Raw genomic sequence first — 24381 nt, 5'->3', positions numbered from 1 at the left:
CGGGGATGGCCGATACCTGTATTTGGTAATCTGATTATAATTTTAAAATGTAGTTAATGAAGCCCTTTAAACTTGATGTGAAGAAAACAGCATGTTGCAGAGCCACTTTACTTCCAAACGACGGAATCAAAGGAGTGAACAAGATCAATGATCAAGCGTCCAACTCCCAATGAATAGTCGAGCTGTTCACAATTAGGACGGCATTTACAATGAGACAATGATGGAGTCCCCTGTGATAATCTTTAACATGCACAGACTGGGGAACACATTGCAATGAACACGATTAAAAAAAGGGGACATTATCTCTGAAGAATGATCACAAATGTAATCAATCTTCTTCACAGGCAGATTCCCTTTGCTTTTATTCGTTCTCTGCATAGTGAAGAGAGTTAGGGTGGAGATGGAGCCAGGCAAAATCTGTCTTTCTCTGGAGTCTAATCCCCTTTTCCTTTCCTTTGCTCTACTCATCCCTCTCTCCTACTCTTCTCTCCTCCCAACTCACCTCTTCTCTCTTCTCCTCCTACTCTCACCTCACCGCTCTCCTCTTCAGGTTACCCAGTCAATGAAACAAAGGGAGCACAGAGAAGATTGGATCTGATTCACGGGCTCGGAGATGCATCTCCTGCTGGGTTTAAATGTTGCTGATTGCATAGTGGAAACAAAGGAAACAGAACTAATACTCATTGACGCTGAGGTAGACATTAATCCTGTAACTGCACTACTGTTCCTGTGTATTGGAGGGAGAAAGGGAATGCCAGACTAGGATCAGTTATTTCTCAGACGTGCCTCTTTTCGACATGTTCTTACGGAGTAAAGAGAAATACTATCTAGTAGTGACAAGCATTTTCCTCTATATTGTTATACTTAAAGTGGCACTCCAGTCTCCTTTTCACCTCATTTGGTGGTGAGGGTATGCAATAGCTCCTTCACACTGATCCTCAACACTGGGGCCCCATAAGGCTTTGTGGTCAGCCCCATCCTGTACTCCCTGTTCACCCATGACTGCGTGGCCACGCACAACTCCAACTCAATCATCAAGTTTGCTGATGACAGGACAACGGTAGGCCTGATTACCAACAATGATGAGACAGCCTACAGGGAGGAGGTCAGAGCCCTGGTGGAGTGGTGCCAGGAAAATAACCTCTCCCTCAATGTCACCAAACCGAAGGAGCTGATGGTGGACTACAGGAGACAGAAGAAGGAGCACGCCCCCCGACATCCTCATCAATGGGGCTGCAGTGGATAGGGTGGACCGCAAGTCACTACAGAGGGTAGCGCGTACGGCCCAGTACATCACCGGGGCCAAGCTTCCTGCCATCCAGGACCTCTTTACCAGGCGGTGTCAGAGGAAGGCCCTAAAAATTGTCAAAGACTCCAGCCACCCCTAGTCATAGACTGTTCTCTCTGCTACCGCACGGCAAGCGGTACCGGAGCGCCAAGTCTAGGTCCAAGAGGCTTCTAAACAGCTTCTACCCCCAAGCCATAAGACTCCTGAACATCTAATCAAATGGCTACCCAGACTATTTGCATCCCCCCCCCCTTCTACGCTGCTGCTACTCTCTGTTATTATCTATACATAGTCACTTTAATAACTCTACCTACATGTACATATTACCTACATTACCTCGACACCGGTGCCCACACACATTGACTCTGCACCGGTACCCCATGTATATAGTCCCGCTACTGTTATTTACTGCTGCTCTTTAATTATTTGTTATTCTTATCTCTTACTTTTTGGGGGGGTATTTTCTTAGAACTGCATTGTTGGTTAAGGGCTTGTAAGTAAGCACTTCACTGTAAGGTCTACATCTGTTGTGTTCGGCGCATGTGACAAATACAATTTGATTTGATTTGAAACGCTCGGCGTGCACATCACAGAGGACCCTAAATGATCTCGCCACACCGACACCGTAGTGAAGAAGGCACAAAAGCACCTCTACAAACTTAGGTGGCTGAAGAAATTCGGCATGGCCCCTAAGCCCCTTACAAACTTCTACAGATGCACTATTGAGATCATTCTATCGGGATGCATCACCGCCTGGTACGCCAACTGCATCGCCCTCAACAGCATGGCTCTCCAGAGGGTGGTGCGGTCAGCCCATCATCGGGGTTACACTGCCTGCCCTCCAGGACATTTACCGCACTCGGTGTCAAAGGAAAGCCAGGAAGATCATTAAGGACCTCAGTCACCCAGGCAACAGACTGTTTACTCGGGAACCATCTAGCAGACGGAGTCAGCACCGGTGCATCAGTGCCAAGACGGAGAGACTAAAAAAAACGCTTCTATTACAGCCATCACTAGCCATCGACCAGGTGATGCACACTGACTCACACAAACACACACACGTAATCCTAACAAACACACTCTCACACACACAATCCTTTGCCAAGATAACCCATCCACCTGACAGGTGTGGCATATCAAGAAGCTGATAAAAAGCATGATCATTACACAGGTGCACCTTGTGCTGGGGACAATAAAAGGTCACTCTAAAATGTGCAGTTTTGTCACACAACACAAAGCCTCAGATGTCTCAAGTTTTGAGGGAGCATGCAATTGGCATGCTGACTGCAGGAATGTCCACCAGACCTGTTGCCAGAGAATGTAATGTTAATTTCTCTACCATAAGCTGCCTCCAACATCGCTTTGGCGAATTTGGCAGTACGTCCAACCAGCCTCACAACCGCAGACAACGCGTAACCACGCCAGCTTAGGACCTCCACATCTGGCTTCTTTACCTGCGGAATCGCCTGAGACCAGCCACCGGACAACTGACGAAACTGTGGGTTTGCACAACTGAATTATTGCACAAACTGTCAGAAACCGTCTCGGGGAAGAAAGGAGACATCAACTTTGATTCCAATCCTCGTCCACCTGCTGAAACTTGAAAAAATAAGTATTCTCACGATACCGATCTCTTTACGTCACGATATACATACAGCATGCAATTGTGGTTGTCTTGTGCTTCAGGCTGCTGTTTTAACACCCTTTAGAACCCATAGTGGCTGTCAATGGCTTTTCTTTAAATTACTATAGTGGCCGTGAACGGCCTTGTTTTTATTAATAATATCTGTGTCAATATCGCAAAATTAACTTGCTAACAACCTGTTGTGATATTCGGGTGGCTGTTGTCATCAAGCAGAAGCCGGAAACAGGGTATGCTGTCACTTAACTTTTCAAAGTTGTTTTAACTTCATTACTCAAAAGGACAGCACCGAAGCAAACATGACGTTTCACTGTGAAGAGGCTTTATCTATGTTGGTTGGTGATACGGATTCGCACAAGTCCTTGCACTTTGAAAAGCGATGAAGTTTAGGTGAGTGAAATAAGTAAACAGCAGATATATGTTTGGGGTTGTCGATGTTTGACGCTGTAACACTTGGGGAATAGCTCACAGATTAGCAAGTCCTGTCATGTCATGATAACTTGGTTGGTACAGGTGAGCACATCAGCGGTGGAGCTCGAATGATTGCTCTCTGTCTCATAGAAATAGTTGCAGTGTTTAGCTGTATGTAGTCAGCAAAGTAGTTGGTTGTTTTGTCTTATTTCTACCGATATAATTTATATGGAAACGGCCCAAGCTTCTTGCTATAGCTAGCTAGCTAACTAGCTAGTCTGTCAGGCAAGAAAATGTGTGTGTAGCGATACATTTGGGAGGCATGTAACTGTATCACACAATGTATTATGGAAACCCGTTATTATGAAGAGAGTATTGTATGGTTGAGAAAAAGAAAGAGAGGAAGGAAGAGAGAGACAGTGTGAAAGGGAGAGAGAGAGATTATGTTCCTTGTATCCTATTTGTTGCTCCTCTCACTCTGTTACTCTGTTCCTCTCGGTCAGGGAAAGTGAAGGGAGTGATGTGGAGAGTCAGGGCTCAGCAGCAAAAGGCAGGGAGGAAGATGAGTTAGAGATGATTGGAGGGATAAAGATGAGGAGGGAGGAGTGGAGCGAGAGGAAAGTGGAGGGAGAGAGGAAGAGGAGAGTGAGGAGGAGGGAGAGAGGAAGAGGAGAGTGAATGAGAGGAGAGTAGAGGGGAAGAGGAGAGTGAAGAGGAGGAGAGTGGAGGGAGAGGAACATGTAGAAGGAGAGGAGGAGGAAGCAGAGGGAGAAGAGGAAGCAGAGAAAGAGGAGGATGAAGAGAGAGAGGGGAAGAGGGAGAGCACACCCGAGAGGGGAGCCTACGTTTCCATGGCATGTGTCTGCCCTAAGTCCCACCATTCACCCTTGTACCACACAGCCTGGACCTAAAGTTACAGTGGCAGGGGTTTTGGAGTTGTTTTGAAAAGTGGTAGGAACTTATATCTGTTCCAGAGGTTGTAATGGATTACAACAAGAAAATGGGCAGGGTTGGCCATCTTGACCAGCTGAGGAGCTATTCAAATATTGGACACACAGGCAGAAAATGGTGGAAGTATGTGTTTTGGGGAATGCTCAACAATTCCATCATAAATGCGTACATTGCGTGAGGGGACCCTGCAAAGGCCCCTCCCCAGAAACTGCAGGCTCTGGTCCCTGAAGGCATTCAAAATGCAGCTTGTGCATTCACTTTGTGATATATCTACAATGGCAGGAAGAGGGGAGCCAAGAGTGTGGCACCAGGGAGTGTGGACCGAGTTGTAACTCATTTGAAAGTAGGTGAAGTTTGAAGGGTGCAAGAGAGGGTGTGTGGGGTGCATCCGGAGTGGGAGATGTGTAGAAACCTCCTTTGGTTGCTCTACATTTTCTCTGCCACTTTGCACTAAAGTGACAGTGTGAAATATGAATTTGTCCGACAAATCTTTTATTGTATCAACAGTTGTGTTTTATATCTTCTTTATCTGTCTCTATCTAATACTTGTTGCATTCAATGAATACTTTCTGAATATTGTCCTCGGGTCACATTTTGGATATTTGTGGTTGTGCTCTAAAACTAAGTTAACTTGTAATTGTCATTTGTTCTTTGTTTTTGAGCTATGTCTGTATGTTTGAAATGTCTGCAAAAATGTGCTATATCTTGAAAATTCGCAGTAATTTACAGCAGCATTCTAGAATTCAATTGGGGTCTAAAGGGTTAACCCCTTTTATACACATCCACCAAGTGCAGTTAGTGCCACCTCACAATGCCAATGTCAACAACCACCATAGACATGACAAGAGGAAAGATCAGTAACTGATAGCCAACGGACAGCCAACAGCCCTGGTCCAACCTGCCCAAGCCACAGAGAACAATAGGCCATGATACTGATGGTAGAGAGTGGCTAGAGGGTTCTGATACCTCATTCACAGGCAGTCCAGGCATGACCCTGTGTGTATGTGTGTGTGACCCAGCGCTCAAAACTCATCTCCTGATCTTAATTCAGGTCCAGGTAATGACTGAAGGAGGGAGGGAGCGGAAGTGGAGTGTGTGACAGGAAAATCGTCTTGGTCTGATTTCGTGTCAGAGTGCCAGCGCACTTGTTCAATGTGTAAATAACAAGTTAGACACTACAGAGCAGTGGCGACCCATCATTCAGGGTTCTGAATTGGTGTACAGGGAGAATACTGTAAGAACGGCCCATGTTCTGAATTCTGTCGCTGTACATTTCAAAAGTGCTGAACAAATAGTTATATTGACTACGTCCGTCCTAGCTCGCTCATTAATATCTTAATCGAAATTATGGATTGCCTCTTGTCGTCCCCTTATGCCATAGTTTGTACATCTCAATTGTCAGTAGAAACCACATTTGTTTAAGCAAATCAGTCATATCAGCTATGTTTTTTTAAAAGGCAGTAAATGAGGCAGAATGAACTGTTATGCTGCCAGACAAGGCTCCACTGATAGCCAGGTGTAGCAGTGGTAAGGATTCACTCCATGGTGATGTAAAGAAAGCTCTGCTGTTGTGACAGCTTTATGTAGGCCCTAACGTTTTGTGGGCACCGTTTGTCACCGTTATAGTGCAATTAATGTGTTGTGTTGTGTTGTGTAGTGGCTTTGCTGGCATGCATCTAAAAAAAATGTTGGGGGGGGTTTGCCCCAACAAGATTTACATGCTAAAATCACAACTGCTCCAGAGCAAAGGCTGAGGGGGATATAGGGACTGAACTACTGTGCTGGTCCAAACGCATCTTCCTCCACTTTTCAATAGATGCAATGGGGAGTTGAAAGAGTCCCAGAATGTCAACAGTGAGTCGGGGATGGCCGATACCTGTATTTGGTATTCTGATTATAATTTTAAAATGTAGTTAATGAAGCCCTTTAAACTTGATGTGAAGAAAACAGCATGTTGCAGGGCCAATTTACTTCCAAACGACGGAATCAAAGGAGTGAACAAGATCAATGATCAAGCGTCCAACTCCCAATGAATAGTCGAGCTGTTCACAATTAGGACGGCATTTACAATGAGACAATGACGGAGTCCCCTGTGATAATCTTTAACATGCACAGACTGGGGAACACATTGCAATAAACACGATTAAAAAGAGGGGACATTATCTCTGAAGAATGATCACAAATGTAATCAATCTTCTTCACAGGCAGATTCCCTTTGCTTTTATTCGTTCTCTGCATAGTGAAGAGAGTTAGGGTGGAGATGGAGCCAGGCAAAATCTGTCTTTCTCTGGAGTCTAATCCCCTTTTCCTTTCCTCATCCCTCTCTCCTCTCCTCCCCACTCACATCTTCTCTTTTCTCCTCCTACCCTCATCTCACTGCTGTCCTCTTCAGGTTATTCAGTCAATTAAACAAAGTAAGTGAAGAGAAGATTGAATATGATTCACAGGCTCGGAGATGCAATGCACCTTATGTGACTTGTTAAGCACAGTTTTACTCCTGAACTTATTTAGGCTTACCATAACAAAGTGGTTGAATACATATTGACTCAAGACATTTCAGCTTTACATTTTTTATTCATTTGTAAACATTTTGAAAAACATAATTCCACTTTAACATTATGGGGCATTGTGTGTAGGCCAGTCACACTAATTCTCAATTTAATACATTTTAAATTCAGGCTGTAACACAGCAAAATGTGGAAAATGTCAAGGGATGTGAATACTTTCTGAAGGCATTGTATGTATCCGCAGTTAATGGAATTAGCCACAAATAAATGAATAGCAAACTGATGTCACCAGGTTCATTCTAAGTGTAATGAAATTACAAACTTTAGAATCCTTTTTAAAACTCAAAAAATTGCCATTTCCTGCTCTGCAGGAACATTCCCAGTAACAAAAGAGTGATCAAATTAAGATCCATATCTACAACACGATAAAAGCAGACACTCCTTGAGGTCACACCTAGGGCTGAATATTTCCACGGTATTTTACAAATGTTCCATCCTGAGAATACATCACTTTTCTCCCGGGTAACCCGGTATTTCCAGATAAAACCGGAAGTGTCATCCAGAAGCATATAAAGCATATCAATTGGTTTATATCTGGATTTGATTAGATCAAAATGTTACATTACATTTTTGTGAGTCCTACATAAAGAATTTTTGGTAGATAGGCTGTTGGTCAACCAACATTTTTTTTGTCAAGCATAATAAAATATATAGACAGTACTAGTCAAAATTTGGGATACACATACTCATTCCAAAGCTTTTCTTTTTTTTGTTGCTATTTTCTACATTGTAGAATAATAGTTAAACATCAAAACTATGAAATAACACATATGGAATCATGTAGTAACCAAAAAAGTGTTAAACAAATCAAAATATATTTTATATTTGAGATTCTTCAACGTAGCCACCCTTTGCCTTGATGACATTTTTTCACACTCTTGGCATTCTCTCAACCAGCTTCATGAGGTTGTCAACTGGAATGCATTCAATTAACCTTGTTAAAAAAGTGGAATTTCTGTACTTCTTAATGTGTTTGAGCCAATCAGTTGTGTTGTGACAAGGTAGGGGTGGTATACAGAAGATAGCCCTATTTGGTAAAAGACCAAGTCCATATTATGGCAAGAACAGCTCAAATAAGCAAAGAGAAACGATAGTCCATCATTACTTTAAGACATGAAGGTCAGTCAATCCGGAAAATGTCAAGAACTTTGAAAGTTGCTTCAAGTACAGTCGCAAAAACCATCAAGCGCTATGATGAAACTGGTTCTCATGAGGACCGCCACAAGAAAGGAAGACCCAGAGTTACCTCTGCTGCAGAGGATACGTTCATTCGAGTTAACCGCACCTCAGATTGCAGCCCAAATAAATGCTTCACAGAGTTTAAGTAACAGACATATCTCAACATCAACTGTTCAGAGGAGACTGCGTGAATCAGGCCTTCATGGTCGAATTGCTGCAAAGAAACCACTACTAAAGGACACCAATAAGAAGAAGAGACTTGCTTGGGCCAAGAAACACGAGCAATGGACATTAGACTGGTGGAAATCTGTCCTTTGGTCTAATGAGTCCAAATGTGAGATTTTTGGTTCCAACTGCCATGTCTTTGTGAGACGCAGAGTAGGTGAACGGATGATCTCCGCATGTGTGGTTCCCACCGTGAAGCATGGAGGAGGAGGTGTGATGGTGTGGGGGTGCTTTGCTGGTGACACTGTAAGTGATTTATTTAGAATTCAATGCACACTTAACCAGCATGGCTACCACAGCATTGTGCAGTGATACGCCATCCAATGTGGTTTGCGCTTAGTGGGACTATCATTTGTTTTTCAACAGGACAATGACCCAACACACCTCCAGGCTGTGTAAGGGCTGTTCGACCAAGGAGAGTGGGATGAGTTGGACCGCAGAGTGAAGGAAAAGCAGCCAACAAGTGCTCAGCATATGTGGGAACTCCTTCAAGACTGTTGGGAAAACATTCCAGGTATAGCTGGTTGAGAGAATGCCAAGAGTGTGCAAAGATGTCATCAAGGCAAAGGGTGGCTATTTGAAGAATCTCAAATATAAAATATATTTTGATTTGTTTAACACTTTTTGGTTACTACATGAATCTAAATGTGTTATTTCATAGTTTTGATGTCTTCACTATTATTCTACAATGTAGAAAATATAAAAAATTAAGAAAAACCCTTGAATGAGTAGGTGTTCTAAAACCTTTGACCGGTAGTGTATATCTTTACAATAAAAGAATAAGGTGACCCCCGAAAGCCAGATGGAGTAAATTAGACGCCCATTCGGTCTTCATATTACTGTAGCATAGGCTATGCTGCAGCAAATGTAGGCCTACCTGTCACCAGAAAACAAGTTACCATGATGAGATGATATGTCTACATGCATAGTGAACTGCGCTCCATACTGAGATGGTCTGCCTGTCCCCAACATGAGCATTGACGATTGATCATGCAGAGAGCAGTGAGAAGACTACAGAGAAGCAAGATCTAGACATTGCATATAACTTAACAGTTCCATTTCACGTCATGCTGTTGATGTAAATAATGTATTATAATTTTCCGGTTTAGTTATTTATCCTGGGAAAAGGGAGTGGTTTTGGGCTGTAAATCTCGGCAAACGGATCCTGCCATTCAACCCTAATCACAACCTTTACATATCTCTTCCCTCTAATGATATCACTTCATTAATATACTGAACAAAAATATAAACGCAACATGTAAAGTGTTGGTCCATTGTTTCATGAGCTGAAATATATATTTAATGTTTTTTTATTTTTTACCTTCATTTAACTAGGCAAGTGAGTTAAGAACACATTTTTATTTACAATGACGGCCTACCAAAAGGCAAAATATCCCAGAAATGTTCCATATACACAAAAAGCTTATTTCTCTCAAATTTTGTGCACACATTTGTTTACATCCCTGTTAGTGAGCATTTCTCCTTTGCTAATCCATCCACCTGACAGGTGTGACATATCAAGAAGCTGATTAATCTGCATGATCATTACAAAGGTGCATCTTGTGGTAGGGACAATAAAAGACCACTAAAATGTGCAGTTTTGTCACACAACACAATGCCACAGATGTCTCAAGTTGAGGGAGCGTGCAATTGACATGCTGACTGCAGGAATGTCCACCAGAGCTGTTGCCAGAGAATTGAATGTTAATTTCTCTACCATAAGCCGCCTCCAACGTAATTTTAGAGAATTTGGCAGTACACCCAACCGGCCTCATAACCATTACTTCTTCACCTGCGGGATCGTCTGAGACCAGCAACCCGGACAGCTGAGGAGTATTTATGTCTGTAATAAAGCCCTTTTGTGGGAAAAAAATCATTCTGATTAGCTGGGCCTGGCTGCGCCCCCTGCCCAGTCATGTGAAATCCATAGATTAGGGCCTAATGAATTTATTTCAATTGACTGATTTCCTTATATGAACTGTAACTCAGTAACACCATTGAAATTGTTGCATGTTTAGATTTTTGGTCAGTATACAGTATATTCTGGTGTGAAGACTATTTTTGCCCCAGTTGATATGGATGACATTACCATTGCATCATTCATTCGTAGGAGTGAGTAATACAGCTGCTTCTCTTCACGCTTATGTTGGCTCCATACGCACCTCAAGATCAAAGCCCCTCAAATTCAATCACAGTGGAGGAGCCACAAAGAAGATCGTCTATACCTACAAGTGACGGTTTTCAATAGCAGACAGTCCCTGACAAATTGGAGGGGAGCACCTATCTAAGTATCTATACTCACTGGCCAGTTTATTAGGTACACCCATTTAGTACTAGGTCAGACCCCCCACCCCCTTTGCCTCCAGAACAGCCTGAATTCTCTGGGGAATGGATTCTACAAGTCGAAAATGTTCCACAGGAACGTTGGTCCATGTGGACGCGATGGTATAATGCAGTTGCTGCAGATTGTACGGAGGTACACCACCGCCACTAGCTTGTATCGTTGACACAAGGCAGGACTGGTCCATGGACTCATGCTGCTTACGCCAAATCCTGACTCTGCCATCAGCATGACGCAAGAGTAACCGGGATTCGTCGGACCACGCAATGTTTTTCCACTCCTCAATTGTCCAGTTTAGTAATCTCGTGCCCACTGCTGTTATTTGTCTGTTATTTGTCTTTATTTGTCTGTATGTGGCCCGCCTGTTAGCTTGCACGATTCTTGCCATTCTCCTTCGACCTCTCATCAATGAGCTATTTTTGACCACAGGCCTGCTGCTGACTGGATGTTTTTTGTTTGTCACACCATTCTCGGTAAATCGTAGACACTGTCGTGCAAAAGAATCCCAGGAGGGCGGCCATTTCTGAGATACTGGATCTGGCACGCCTGGCACTGATGATCATACCATGCTCAAAGTCACTCAGGTCACTCGTTTTGCCCAGTAACTGAATGCGTCGATGCCTGTCTGCCTGCTTTATATAGCAAGCCATGGCCACGTGAATCACTGTCTGTAGGAGCAATCTATTTTCATGAACAGGGTGGTGTACCTAAAAAAAAAAAATGGACGGTGAGTGTATCTATCTAATGAACCTGGTTAGTTAAAGGGGGGCTGAACTTCCTGATTTGATATTTCGGCTTGGTCATTAAGAAATTCAGGGTTCATGACTAAAGCCAAACAAGAGTTGTCTTGGGGGCGTGGTTTAATGATGGTGTCTCTTGTGTGTGTGTTCGCACGTGGCAAGCATTTGTGTATTCACTATGTCAAAACAGTGCACAGTTACAGTTACTCACCCTTCTAGGTCTTGTGTCTTGAAGTCGCCTAGGCTAGCTAGTGCTAGCTAGCTAGTTCAAATTTGGTTTGACATTGGATAGCCTATCTATGGGGCTAGTTAAGGACGGTCAATAAATTAGAAATCTTTTAGTTGTCTCATTAAATGCTTTCAATATTTGTATATTAATGTTTACAATTTATAGTTGGTTTGAGGTTTTTAAGTCATTGAAATTTGGCCTTATTAACCTTTTATTGTCCCATGTACATTGTACTGATGGTCCTTAACTAGCCCCATAGGGATATCGAATGTCAAACCAAATCGACCATGGGTGCTGCCAGCTGTGGGCAGGATTGCAATAAACCCAACCCAAGGAAAACTGTTATGGTACCCTTCATTTCATGACATAAATGTTTTTCCTATCATCTCACAAATCTCAGTATTGGATGAGACTGACTTTATGACCATCATTATCCTATTTGCACTTTGTAGTCAATTTTGACACTAGAACAGTGGTTCTTAACCTTGTTGGAGGTACTGACCCCCACCAGTTTCATATGCGCATTCATTGGAAAAATAAAATTCAAAACATAGGTATATATTTTACTGGTGCAAAACCAGACTTTCTTCCCAGCATGACTGGAGCTCCGTCCGAACAAACTGCAGAAACCATATCCCACGAAAGATTGTTGTCTTTGAAGAAGTCATCCACAAGTTTCTTCACATCGGCTGCCTTAGTTGTTGTCGTAAGAGGCTTACAAAATAAAAAATCATGACTGGAGCTCCGTCCGAACAAACTGCAGAAACCATATCCAACGAAAGATTGTTGTCTTTGAAGAAGTCATCCACAAGTTTCTTCACATCGGCTGCCTTAGTTGTTGTCGTAAGAGGTTTACAAAATAAAAAATCTTCCTTTATCACGTCGTCTTTCACATAGTGCACAAATACAGCAAGCTGGCTTAGATTGGAAACGTCTGTGGTCTCGTCGAGTTGAAGGCTGAATTTTGCCGGGCTTGAAATCAGATCTGCAACTACTTGAGCCAAGATGTCTTTGCTCATGTCCTCTATTCTGTCGCTAATGGTGTCATTTGAAAGAGGAATTTGGGATAACTTAACTTCAGCCGCTTTTCCCAGCATGATATTCGCCATCTTCAACACAGCTGGTTTTATGAGTGTTTCACCAATGGTGTGTGGTTTGCCCTGCTTTGCGATCAGGTAAGCAACTTCGTACGATGCTGTGAGGATCGGTTTGTTGATGGGTACAAAGCCGAGAACAGGCAGAGTAGCCTTTTCATCGAATCTGGCTCTCTTCACCTTGAATTCAGCGAGCGTTGTGTTCTTGTATTGTCCATCTCCATGCAGCTTAAGGAAGTGTTCTCTTAGTTTTGCCGGTGCTAGACTAGAATTGCTCAACTTGGCATTGCAAATCATGCAGTTAGGACGCTGACTCTCATCACGTTCCGTTATACATGTGAATCCATATTGTACATATTCGTCCGACCACTTTCTTTTTTTGCTCGACATAGTTAGTATGAAGGGATTAAAATATTAAGAAAGAAATCACACGACGTACCATCACGACAGTCACAATTCGACTACTGAGCGCGCCAAATTCCCTGCAGCACAGATAGGCCAAGCGATGTTGCGTGATCACCTGCAGCCAATGATGGCCAAGCGGGGCGTGTCATCACGAATCATATGAGTCGGGTGTGTGTCTTGACCTCCGCCGAACCCCTGAGACTGACTCACCGAACCCCTGGGGTTCGATCGAACCCAGGTTAAGAACCACTGCACTAGAATAAATGTTTCTGACATATGTGACAAACCGGCTCGATTCGGTCTTATGTAGCAAAATTTGAAATTGTGTTTTTTACATTGGATAAAAGTAGAGACTCGGAGCTAGAAAATGGTATAACATACACTACAATTGAAGATCAATGGGAAAGTAATTCTGCTTTGAAAGTTGATAAACTTGCAACCTCACTTTTGGAAATGGCCCTTCAATGTTTTGGTACCTACTGGAGAGCTCTTCTTTGTCTACACCCATTCAGCATCGTTCACACCCTTTTAAGCTTTAGCCCCACTCATCTCTTTAAGGATTCACATGTGAGGCTATGTACTAAACAACTAAAGATTTCAAGACTAAAGGCTGGCTTATACTACGCGTATGTTCGGAAATTTAATCTGGAGTGCCAGAGTATGCTCTGGGCGTTTGTAAACTCAGAGAGTTGTCAGATTGGCCATTCGTAAATTCAGAGCGCTTCACTCTCGGAGCATGCAGAGCCCACATTGGACACTCTGGCCAAAAAGTAGGGTTGATCTGAGCGTTCTGACCCTAACAACAGCAGTCAAGCACCCAAGCTAACTGGCTAATGTTGGCTAGCTTGCTCGCTACTTCTAGACACAAAGGAGAGAATCTCACTCTGACCATTTTACTCGCCCTAGCAGAGCTGGTTAGGCTGTTCTTATGTTATCCAGAGTGTTGGTAACTGCAACTGTGCTGCTGGCAACAATTTTTAAGTGTGCTTTTTTGCCAATGTTTACTGACACCAGCCATATTCGACGGGTGTTGAGCATTTGTACATTTGTCAGTTATTCTGTGCTCTGAAATCGGAGTAGATAGCCAGAGTGAATTTACCAGCTACGTCTATCGACAATTGTCGCAGTGACATCATAAACATTCTACTGAAATAGTTACTTGCATAGTGGAGTCTTTTGTTAAGACATGTAGCTAGTTAGCTCAGCAATGAACCATAATCCCAACTCATAACATTACTACCCTGCATGAATCTGTAGGTTGCTAACCAACCAGGTTCAATGTTGGCTACCTAACATTAGGCTATAACCAGCAATGCAAATGGCTCTGAGATACGAATAATATTACTACACAGATCATACATGTAACGTTAGCTAGCTAGCCAGCGTTAGCTAGCTAGCTAGCTAACAGTACACTTTAACTTGAAATGAAAATGACTTTTTGACAACATTAGAAATGAGTAATATCTGAAAATGTTGCTAGCTAGACTCTCTTACCTGTATACATGGATGGACACGTCTCCCTCTTTGTCATGGATGCCATGGTTTCCCTTAGTTTGAAGATGTAATACAGAGCCTTCTGTGTTCTCTATTCGACTCTGTCTGCATATTTGCAATCAAATCAGAATGTTATCCATCTCCTTAGCTATCATGCTCTAATTCCACTGATTTCAAGCGTGCTTCATGGCAGACCAATCCAAAATCATCTCTCGGCATGTCCAGTCCACTCATTATCTCAGCCAATCATAGCAAGGGGGAAGGTTGCTGGCTTTTTCCATGACTAAACTATCTCAATATCATATCATTTCTGGGTAACAACTAAGTACCTTACTGTGATTCTTTTTTTACCATTTTAATTTAAAACAAACAAAAATTGCTTCTTAGCAAAGAGCCACAATTTCACAGTTTTATTCAAACCTCATTCTGTGGAAATATATGTTTTTGACTGCACTGGGCATTTAAAGATGACTCATAAGTCGGTGCATATGGAAACCTGGACAATGACATGGTATGGTTGTGAAAAGATAGATACCATGTCTGGAAGCAGACTGCTTTGTAGTTAGTATCCATCTCTTCAAATGAGCACGAATCAAAGGGCTTTAGAAACACCTTTCTGCTCCTTTGAATCAGGTAGAGACTCATTATCAATAGCAGTGGCCATGAGCCTGTACAACTTATCCTTTCAAAACGGCTATCGCCGTTCTTTTATACTGCAGCATAAATCCAGCCTGAGTGTATTGTTTGTGCATGACTGTGTGTTTTTGTGGGTGTATGTGCATGTTTGGGTGTATGGAATGACACCAGACCCAACAGCTTGGGCTTTCTATTTTGAACGTGATCTAAAACAAAGAGCCATGGGACTGGGACACACCCAGGAGGTTGTGAGTCTGCATCCACAGCTCCCTCAGTTGATTAGCTGTGTTTGGCAAGACAGAAGGACCCTCATTCATTCATTAGCATATTCTCAAGGAGACGTCTTCCAGACCAATTAAACAGAGTGTTTGTGAGGAGAGCGGAACCTATTTTTCGCACCTCACTGAGAGGGGATGGAGCTTCCTGACCCTCACACTTACCATACAATAAGTCTCACCCTTATTCTATTTCTACCTAGTATCTACAGTTGAAGTCAGAAGTTTACATACACTGAGGTTGGAGTCACTAAAACTCATTTTTCAACCACTTCACAAATTTCAATGTATTTCAAGCCTACTTTCAAACTCAGTGCCTCTTTGCTTGACATCATGGGAAAATCAAAAGAAATCAGCCAAATCAGCCCCAAAAAATTGTAGACCTCCACAAGTCTGGTTCATCCTTGGAAGCAATTTCCAAACGCCTGAAGGTACCACGTTCATCTGTACAAACAATAGTACGCAAGTATAAACACCATGGGAGCCATCATACCGCTCAGGAAGGAGACGCGTTCTGTCTCCTAGAGATGAATGTAGTTTGGTGCGAAAAGTGCAAATCAATCCCAGAACAACAGCAAAGGCCCTTGTGAAGATGCTGGAAGAAACAGGTACAAATGTATCTATATCCACAGTAAAACGAGTCCTATACTGACATAACCTGAAAGGCCGCTCAGCAAGGAAGAAGCCACTGCTCCAAAGCCAGACTACGGTTTGCAATTGCACCTGGGGACAAAGATCGTACTTTTTGGAGAAATGTCCTCTGGTCTAATGAAACAAAAATATAACTTTTTTGCCATAATGACCATCGCTATATTTGGAGGAAAAAGGTTGAGGCTTGCAAGCCAAAGAACACCATCCCAACCATGAAGCACAGGGATGGCAGCATCATGTTGTGGGCGTGCTTTGTTGCAGGAAGGACTGGTGCACTTCACAAAATAGATGGCATCATGAGGTAGGAAAATGATGTGGATATATTGAAGCAACATCAAGACATCAGTCAGGAAGTTAAAGCTTGGTCGCAAATGGGTCTTCCAAATGGACAATGACCCCAAACATACTTCCAAAGTTCTGGCAAAATGGCTTAAGGACAACAAAGTCAAGGTATTGGAGTGGCCATCACAAAGCCCTGACCTCAATCCTATAGACAATTTGTGGGCAGAACTGAAAAAGCATGTGTGAGCAAGGAGGCCTACAAACCTGACTCAGTTACCCCAGCTCTGTCAGGAGAAATGGGCCAAAATTCACTTTTGTGGGAAGCTTGTGGAAGGCTACTCAAAACGTTTGACCAAAGTTAAACAATTTAAAGGCAATGCTACCAAATACTGATTGAGTGTATGTACACTTCTGACCCACTGGGAATGTGATGAAAGTAATAAAAGTGGAAATAAATCATTCTTTCTACTATTATTTTGACATTTCTTAAAATCAAGAGGTGATCCTAACTGACCTAAGACAGGGTATTTTTACTAGGATTAAATGTCAGGAATTGTGAAAAACTGAGTTTAAATGTATTTGGCTAAGATGTATGTAAACTTCCCGACTTCAACTGTATGTTGTGACTTCTGTAAGTGGGTTCTGTTAAGCCACTAGTAGCCTCAAGCAAATATATCACTTACAAACAATGCCACTTGCACTGCTTATTCTATTGCATATGTCGCACAAACACCTTTGCAACCATTTGACTACGTGACCTTATGGATGTGCACTAAGCTGTGTTTATTTTAGCACAGCTCAAAAGATAATGGCACACAACTTGTGTTTTTGGTCTTTATCCAAAGGGACGGTTTACTTTTGTTTGTGTTCTTATGCTGAAGATCCTACATCTGTGTATATCTGCTGCAGAGCGACACGAGAGAAAGCATGAGAAAACTAGTTTGGGAATAAAAGTGCTGAAAACATTTTGGCTCACTATAACAAAAATCTAAAACTTGCCGCTGGTACAGCCGACTGGCGCTAGCTAACGCTACCTACAGTTTTTACAAGTCGATACTTAGAGTCAAATATTGATATAATATTGTCCCAAAATAATATGCAACTGTATCCATTTTTCCCCTATCACTACATACAACAAGACTAGCCAGCGTCCTGTTTTCCCTCACACCTACCTTTTAACATATCAGTTTCAACAATCGCTTGTGACATTTTGAGAAATAGGCCAGAGTCAACAGAACAGAGCCTCCTGCTGCCAATCTGATCACTAGTCGATAGTGGTACCAAAGTCATAAGGGTTGTGTCCCAAATGGCATCCTATTCCCTACATGGTGCACTACTTTTGAGCCCTGGGTAAAGGCAGTGCACTATACAGGGAATAGGGTGCCATTTGGGATGCAGCGTGGCCTTCCTGTGGAGGCTCCATCCTTCTCTATCCCCATCCTCAGTGCATACACTCACCTTTGCACTGGCTCTGTTAGCGATGTGTGGGGTGGGGAGGAGGGTGGGCATATATATATGTGTGTGAGAGAGTGAGCGTGAGAGTGAGAGTTGCTGAGGGAGGAAACCCATGGGATCAGGGGGATCATCTGGGAAGGCGGACTCAAAGGCCCAGGGGTGAGTCAGCGTGCTCGGTGTCACTCTACAGGTCACTGGGCACCCCCTGGAGCTCCTCTGATAAGGAGCAGGCGGTTGATGGGGTGGCTGACACACACACATGGCGGCTCGCATGGCCGGGCCCGAGGGAGGCAGGCAGCGATAAGAAGCTTCATGAATACAGCCTCACAGCATCACATTAGCATTCTAGCAGTCACCGCTAAAGTCCCCGTCCTTGCCACAATAGAGTCTAGACCGGAGAGACTAGCAGGACACTGGTAACTAGATATTGTATTGCAGCTAATAATAGCTGATGTGAGTGGGAAGTTTGTGGTTGGCTAGCGCTTGAGGCTGTGCGGTGTTTATTGTTTGGATTTCAGTGAGGCTAGCTAGCTCGATATGGCGCGTGTTTATTATTTGGGCTCTAGTCACACTGACACACTGACACAGTTCCACGGGCGTTTTTAACAAGTCAATTTGCCAACGAGATCGCCACAAAAGTTTTTATAAAACTCCACGTCTTTGTCAGATGAAATCAATTCCTCGTCAATGCAGTGGAGTCGCAAGTCGACACACATAGAGTGTAAGGATAATTTATTCCAACTGTAAAATCTATTTGAAAATCCAGTAGCGTTAGTACCTGGAGCGAGAGACGCTTCCTACGAGCTAATTGAACTGCAAATCTTTAAAGAAATGTCACTTTCAGTCAGATGACAATGCGTAAAAAGAGTAATATAAGCCAAATGGTCATCAGTAGTGTAAATGATTCATTATGTTGGATGTACCGAAAGTATATTAGTCAAAAATGTTAAACAGGTTTCTGTTAAATCGTTCAATCTTAGACATAACTATCATCTTATTAATATCAATATTTAAGATGTATCCCGTTTTGAAGTCCTCTAATCTAGAGATAAGCCATTCCACAAGCCCACTGCGCACATTCCTCTAGCAGTAGAATCACTGTCAGAAGGAGCTCACAGTCGAGAAGTGATGCACCTCAGGGGGTAACTGGAGTGTGTGTAAAAGTTACTACTTCAGGGGGGTAACTAACTCGTGGCTATGTTCTGTTCTCTCCCCCGCAGGCAGCATAGTGCTGCAGTATACCAGCCAGCACCTCCTCCTACACACCAGAGCTCCTCTCACACACAACCGTGCCTTTCAGCCTTCTCAGCATTCATAGCCCTCGTAGACTCAACACAGGGAGAAACACTAGCTGACATGCTTCATATTTCACCTAGCTGAATGCCTCTTCCACATACCGCTTCCACATACAGTATTCATCCAAAGTATCTCTCTTATACTCGCTGGTTATACTGATAGAGATGCTACAATCCTAGGTTTACATGTGCCATACAGTAGTTCGTGTTGTTTTTTAATTTGAATCTCTCTCTGTGGTCAGTTCCAATGCTCTGACCAGCAGATGTGTGTGTGTGTGTGTGTGTGTGTGTGTGTTGGAAAGAGAGCATGTGCAGTGCCAGGAGAACACTGAGTGGGAGTCCATTAGTGTCACTGCTGTGTCTCCCAGCTCATCACGAACACTCTGAGTGTCATCACTCATGTCAGTTCCCCTCCACCGCCCGGGGCTGCCTGTCAAACACCAGGGGGATCGTCTGCCATGGTGGTAGTGGTAGCACAGGCACATTTAGGGAGGGGGGGGTTTAAGGCGCCACTCACACACTCTGGACCGACCTATCGGCTCGTAAGGAGCTTCGTCCAGCAGGGCTATGTCCATTGAGAGCAGATTCAAGAGCAGGTTTGTGTTTCATGACAGAACAACTGAATTTGTGTTCTCCAACACTGAGGTGGATTGAGAGAGGCTATTATAACCAACCTTTATTTAACTAGGCACGTCAGTTAAGAACACATTCGTATTTACAATAACGGCATATCCTGGCCAAACCCGGACAACGCTGGGCCAATTATGTGCTGCCCTATGGGACTCCCAATCACGGCCAGATGTGATACAGCCTGGAACCAAACCGGAGTCTGTAGTGATGCCTCTAGCACTGAGATGCAGAGCCTTAGACCGCTCCGCCACTTGGGAGTCCCAGGCTACAAGTTAGAGAGTATCCCCATTGTTATATATGTCTGTCTATATGTCAGTTGCTGTGTGCTGGGAGAGGTGTGTGGATTTTGAAGAAGGGCTTTCCTCGAAGGCTGCTGTGGGACTAGTACAAATCTAGTACAGCCCGAGGGAGACGCAGAGAGAGATAATCAATATGAGAAAGTCTGTTTTTAGAGTCTGTGTGGATGTTTGAGTCTGTGTTTATTCAATAGGAGAATCTGTTTTTAGCAAGGCATGGGGGCTTAGATTTGGACTTGTCCATTCACCTGAGGGCTGAGATACTTCAGAGCACTGGCAGATCTGTGTAAAAGCTGTAAGAGGAGCAAACAAATAGCTCCCTCAAGAACCAGCACGTGTGTTTTCGAGAGACAAAAAAAAAGAGAGAGAGAGAAAAGGAAAGCCAGAGGGAGGGAGTGAGAGAGAGAGAACGAGAGAGAGGAAACAATATAAAAAGAAAGAGAGAGGAAGACCCTACCAGTCCATCACATCATGCCTTTCCAGCTGTCTACCAGAAACCCCCCAGCTCCAGGGAGACATTTGTATTTTAGGCCCTGAACACTGAAATATATTCAGTCTGCTTAGAGAAATCAATGTTTTCTGTTCTTTGTTTAGAAGTGAGCTCCTGTCCCATAACTAAGGGAGTTATGTGTTCCCCTTGTGTCTGACACTCAATATTTGAGGCATCACCTCAGTGATAGCTCCAGGTGAATGTTATATAGGTCAGCTTATGGCAGAGAGATAGATACTGCTTACTGTCTATACCCCACAGCCACAGCATCTGAGCTATCCTCTCTCACACCAGACCCATTGACTGGGAGTATGTGGCATTATGTTTAGCTACAAGAGCTTGTTTGTATGTCTAGCTAGCAGAGGGCCAAGAAACTGAGGTACTGCAGCTAATTGTAAAGTTAAAGAAAAATACTTCTAGATGAACACAAAGTAACACGTTGTCCCCAGTACGTGTAAACCTTGAGGTGAGATTCTTGGAACTAGATGCTTATGCAACTTATTATCTTCAATATGAGTAACCCTGGGTAGCGTCTGCCTGCTGAACCCCTAAAGCAGTATACCACACGTGTATATTAACCACTGCTGTGTGACCTGCTGGGTGAACAGGTGGGCTCATTTCACATTCGATTAAAATCAACATGGTGTTTCAGTCCCTTTTAGCTAGACTGGTCTCTAAATCCATTAACTAGACTGGGAGGGCATTACCGTGCTCCGTTAGTGGGTGAACACAGTAACACAGTACAGTACGCAGCCCATCTGCATTCGCAAAGGAGGGCAAATGAGGAGGGCAAATGCTCGCGTTCACTGTATTGCACTCTTACCTATTGTTGGACCAGTAGCACTTCAAAATGAATGTGGACATGATGGATTATGAGACCATGATTTAAGTTGAAAGCCTCCCAGCAGACCACTACGGGGTGTCTTGCGGACCCCCAGAGGGCCGACCAACCCTGGTTTTGGGAACCTCTGTTCTGTGGTGACATGTTGATGCTATATGAGGACAGGGGAATATGACTGAGATAAAGAGAGAGAACCCAATATACTGTAAAAGATGCAGCAAGTCTTTTAACCTGTTAGGGCTAGGGGGCAGTATTTGCACGGCTGGATAAAAAAATGTACCCGATTTAATCTGGTTACTAATCCTACCCAGTAACTAGAATATGCATATACTTATTATATATGGATAGAAAACACCCTAAAGTTTCTAAAACTGTTTGAATGGTGTCTGTGAGTATAACAGAACTCATTTGGCAGGCAAAACCCTGAGACATTTTCTGACAGGAAGTGGATACCTGATGTGTTGTATTACCTTTAAACCTATGCCATTGAAAAACACAGGGGCTGAGGAATATTTTGGCACTTCCTATTGCTTCCACTAGATGTCACCAGCCTTTACAAAGTGTTTTGAGTCTTCTGGAGGGAGATCTGACCGAACAAGAGCCATGGAACGATGATGGCCCATTAGACACCTGGCGCGCGAGTTCATGTTGGGTACCCTCGTTCCAATACGTTATAAAAGAGAATGCATTCGTCCACCTTGAATATTATTCATGTTCTGGTTAAAAAGGCCCTAATGATTTATGCTATACAACGTTTGACATGTTTGAACGAACGTAAATATATTTTTTCCCCTCGTTCATGAAGTGAAGTCCGGCGGGCTTAGATCATGTGCTAACAAGACGGAGATTTTTGGACATAAATGATGAGCTTTTTTGAACAAAACTACATTCGTTATGGACCTGTGATACCTGGAAGTGACATCTGATGAAGAGAATCAAAGGTAATGGATTATTTACATAGTATTTTCGATTTTCGATCTCCCCAACATGACGGCTAGTCTGTATCGCAACGCGTATTTTTCTGGGCGCAGTGCTCAGATTATTGCAAAGTGTGATTTCCCAGTAAGGTTATTTTTAAATCTGGCAAGTTGATTGCGTTCAAGAGATGTAAATCTATAATTCTTTAAATGACAATATAATATTTTACCAATGTTTTCTAATTTTAATTATTTAATTTGTGGTGCTGACTTGACTGCCGGTTATTGGAGGGAAACGATTTCCTCAACATCAATGCCATAGTAAAACGCTGTTTTTGGATATAAATATGAACTTGATAGAACTAAAAATGCATGCATTGTCTAACATAATGTCCTAGGAGTGTCATCTGATGGAGATTGTAAAAGGTTAGTGCATCATTTTAGCTGGTTTTATGGTTTTGGTGACCCTGTCTTTGAATTGACAAAACATTACACACAACTCTTGTAAATGTACTGTCCTAACATACTCTAAATTTATGCTTTCGCCGTAAAACCTTTTTGAAATCGTAAAACGTGGTTAGATTAAGGAGATGTTTATCTTTCAAAGGGTGTAAAATAGTTGTATGTTTGAAAAATTTGAATTTTGACATTTATTTGGATTCAAATTTGCCGCTCTTGAAATGCACCTGCTGTTGATGGAGTGCACCACGGGTGGGACGCTTGCGTCCCACCTAGCCCATAGAGGTTAACAGGTTGGCTGACCGCTGTTTTGGGACAATTCGCAATTGTCATGGTGACTTTCCACTGAGGCTGATGTCTTTTTATGTTTTTAAACACAGCTTTCTTTTCTGTCTCAATATGGCTTATGTTTTATTGAGTTCACTAATTGTCTAGCATCGCTGGGCGGGCGTGCCCATACCCTCCACCTGCTTCCGTGTTTCCAAACACACAGAATTGTTATCCTGAAAATCACAGTGGAACAGATACTTTGCTCCCAATTGGGATCACCTAATTATAAGACACTGGGTGAATGTGGAGCAGATGCCCTCCTCTCACCCCCCCAACCCTGTCTCCCCCTGCCTCCCTCTGCTTTCTAATCGTGGAAGCCATTTGGTCTCATTCTAGTGTTACATTGGATCAGCGTGGAACGTGCTACCATCCATGCCAAGCGCTGCCATGGTATAAATGAACCTAATCGCTTTCAACCCCTCCAGCACTCCCTCCCCCTGCCATCACCCGCTGTCACCCGTCAGCCTGGCAAGAACCATAGAGCTCCAGGCTCCACGTATATCAGATCCAGTGTTCTGTCACTACCTGGCCTGTCGTCTGTCTCAGAACAACAGTCTTCCTCGCGTGGGGACTTAGAGAGAGAGAGAGAGAGAGAGAAGATGCTTCTTGAGAGCAAAAGGGCACGAGTGTAACTCCTTAAGAGGTACCCAAACTACCAGTTAATGACTCCAGTGTCTGGGGCCACCATTAAACGTCTGCTAGTGAAGAAGAGAGAGATGACGAGAAAGAAAAAGGGCTCTTAAGGGATTATTTTCACTGACCCCACCCTGACTAGATCACCTCCAATGGACACCTCCTCGTGTCCAGGCCCTTGCTCAGTTCCCCCCACACCCTCCCTGGGCCTGAGAGGAGACAAGAGCAGCTGTCACCTTGCGTGGCCAGAGGCCCCTGTCTTATCTATCCACAGCCAGCATTGACCTCCTCTCCTTCTCTCTCAATGACAAATCTGGGTCTGATGTCTGACACTCTGTTTGCCTTATCAAGATACAGTATATAGCCTCGCTGTGTACATCAGAGTGGGACACTTTTACTGCAGTATACATCTCTCCACGGCAATGTGGCCTTGATTGGTTAATTGCTGATTAAAGATTAATGTGGGATTCTAACATTCTAGGGGGGATTCTAACGATACACACACACACACACACACACACACACACACACACACACACACACACACACACACACACACACACACACACACACACACACACACACACGCTAGGCAGCATCTATTACCCAGTCAGGTTGTAATTGT

The 24381-nt window shown here is 43.3% G+C and overlaps 1 protein-coding gene across 1 annotated transcript in view; it reads right to left on the bottom strand.

Moving 5' to 3' along the window:
* The window catches only part of LOC106573087 (PDZ domain-containing RING finger protein 4), a 131832-nt gene that overhangs the window by 92447 nt on the left and 15004 nt on the right, over window positions 1-24381 (bottom strand). The window lies entirely within an intron of this gene.

Source organism: Salmo salar, chromosome ssa16 (assembly GCF_905237065.1).
Source record: "Salmo salar chromosome ssa16, Ssal_v3.1, whole genome shotgun sequence".
Taxonomy (NCBI): Eukaryota; Metazoa; Chordata; class Actinopteri; order Salmoniformes; family Salmonidae; genus Salmo; species Salmo salar.
This window is presented reverse-complemented; position numbering and strand designations above follow the sequence as displayed.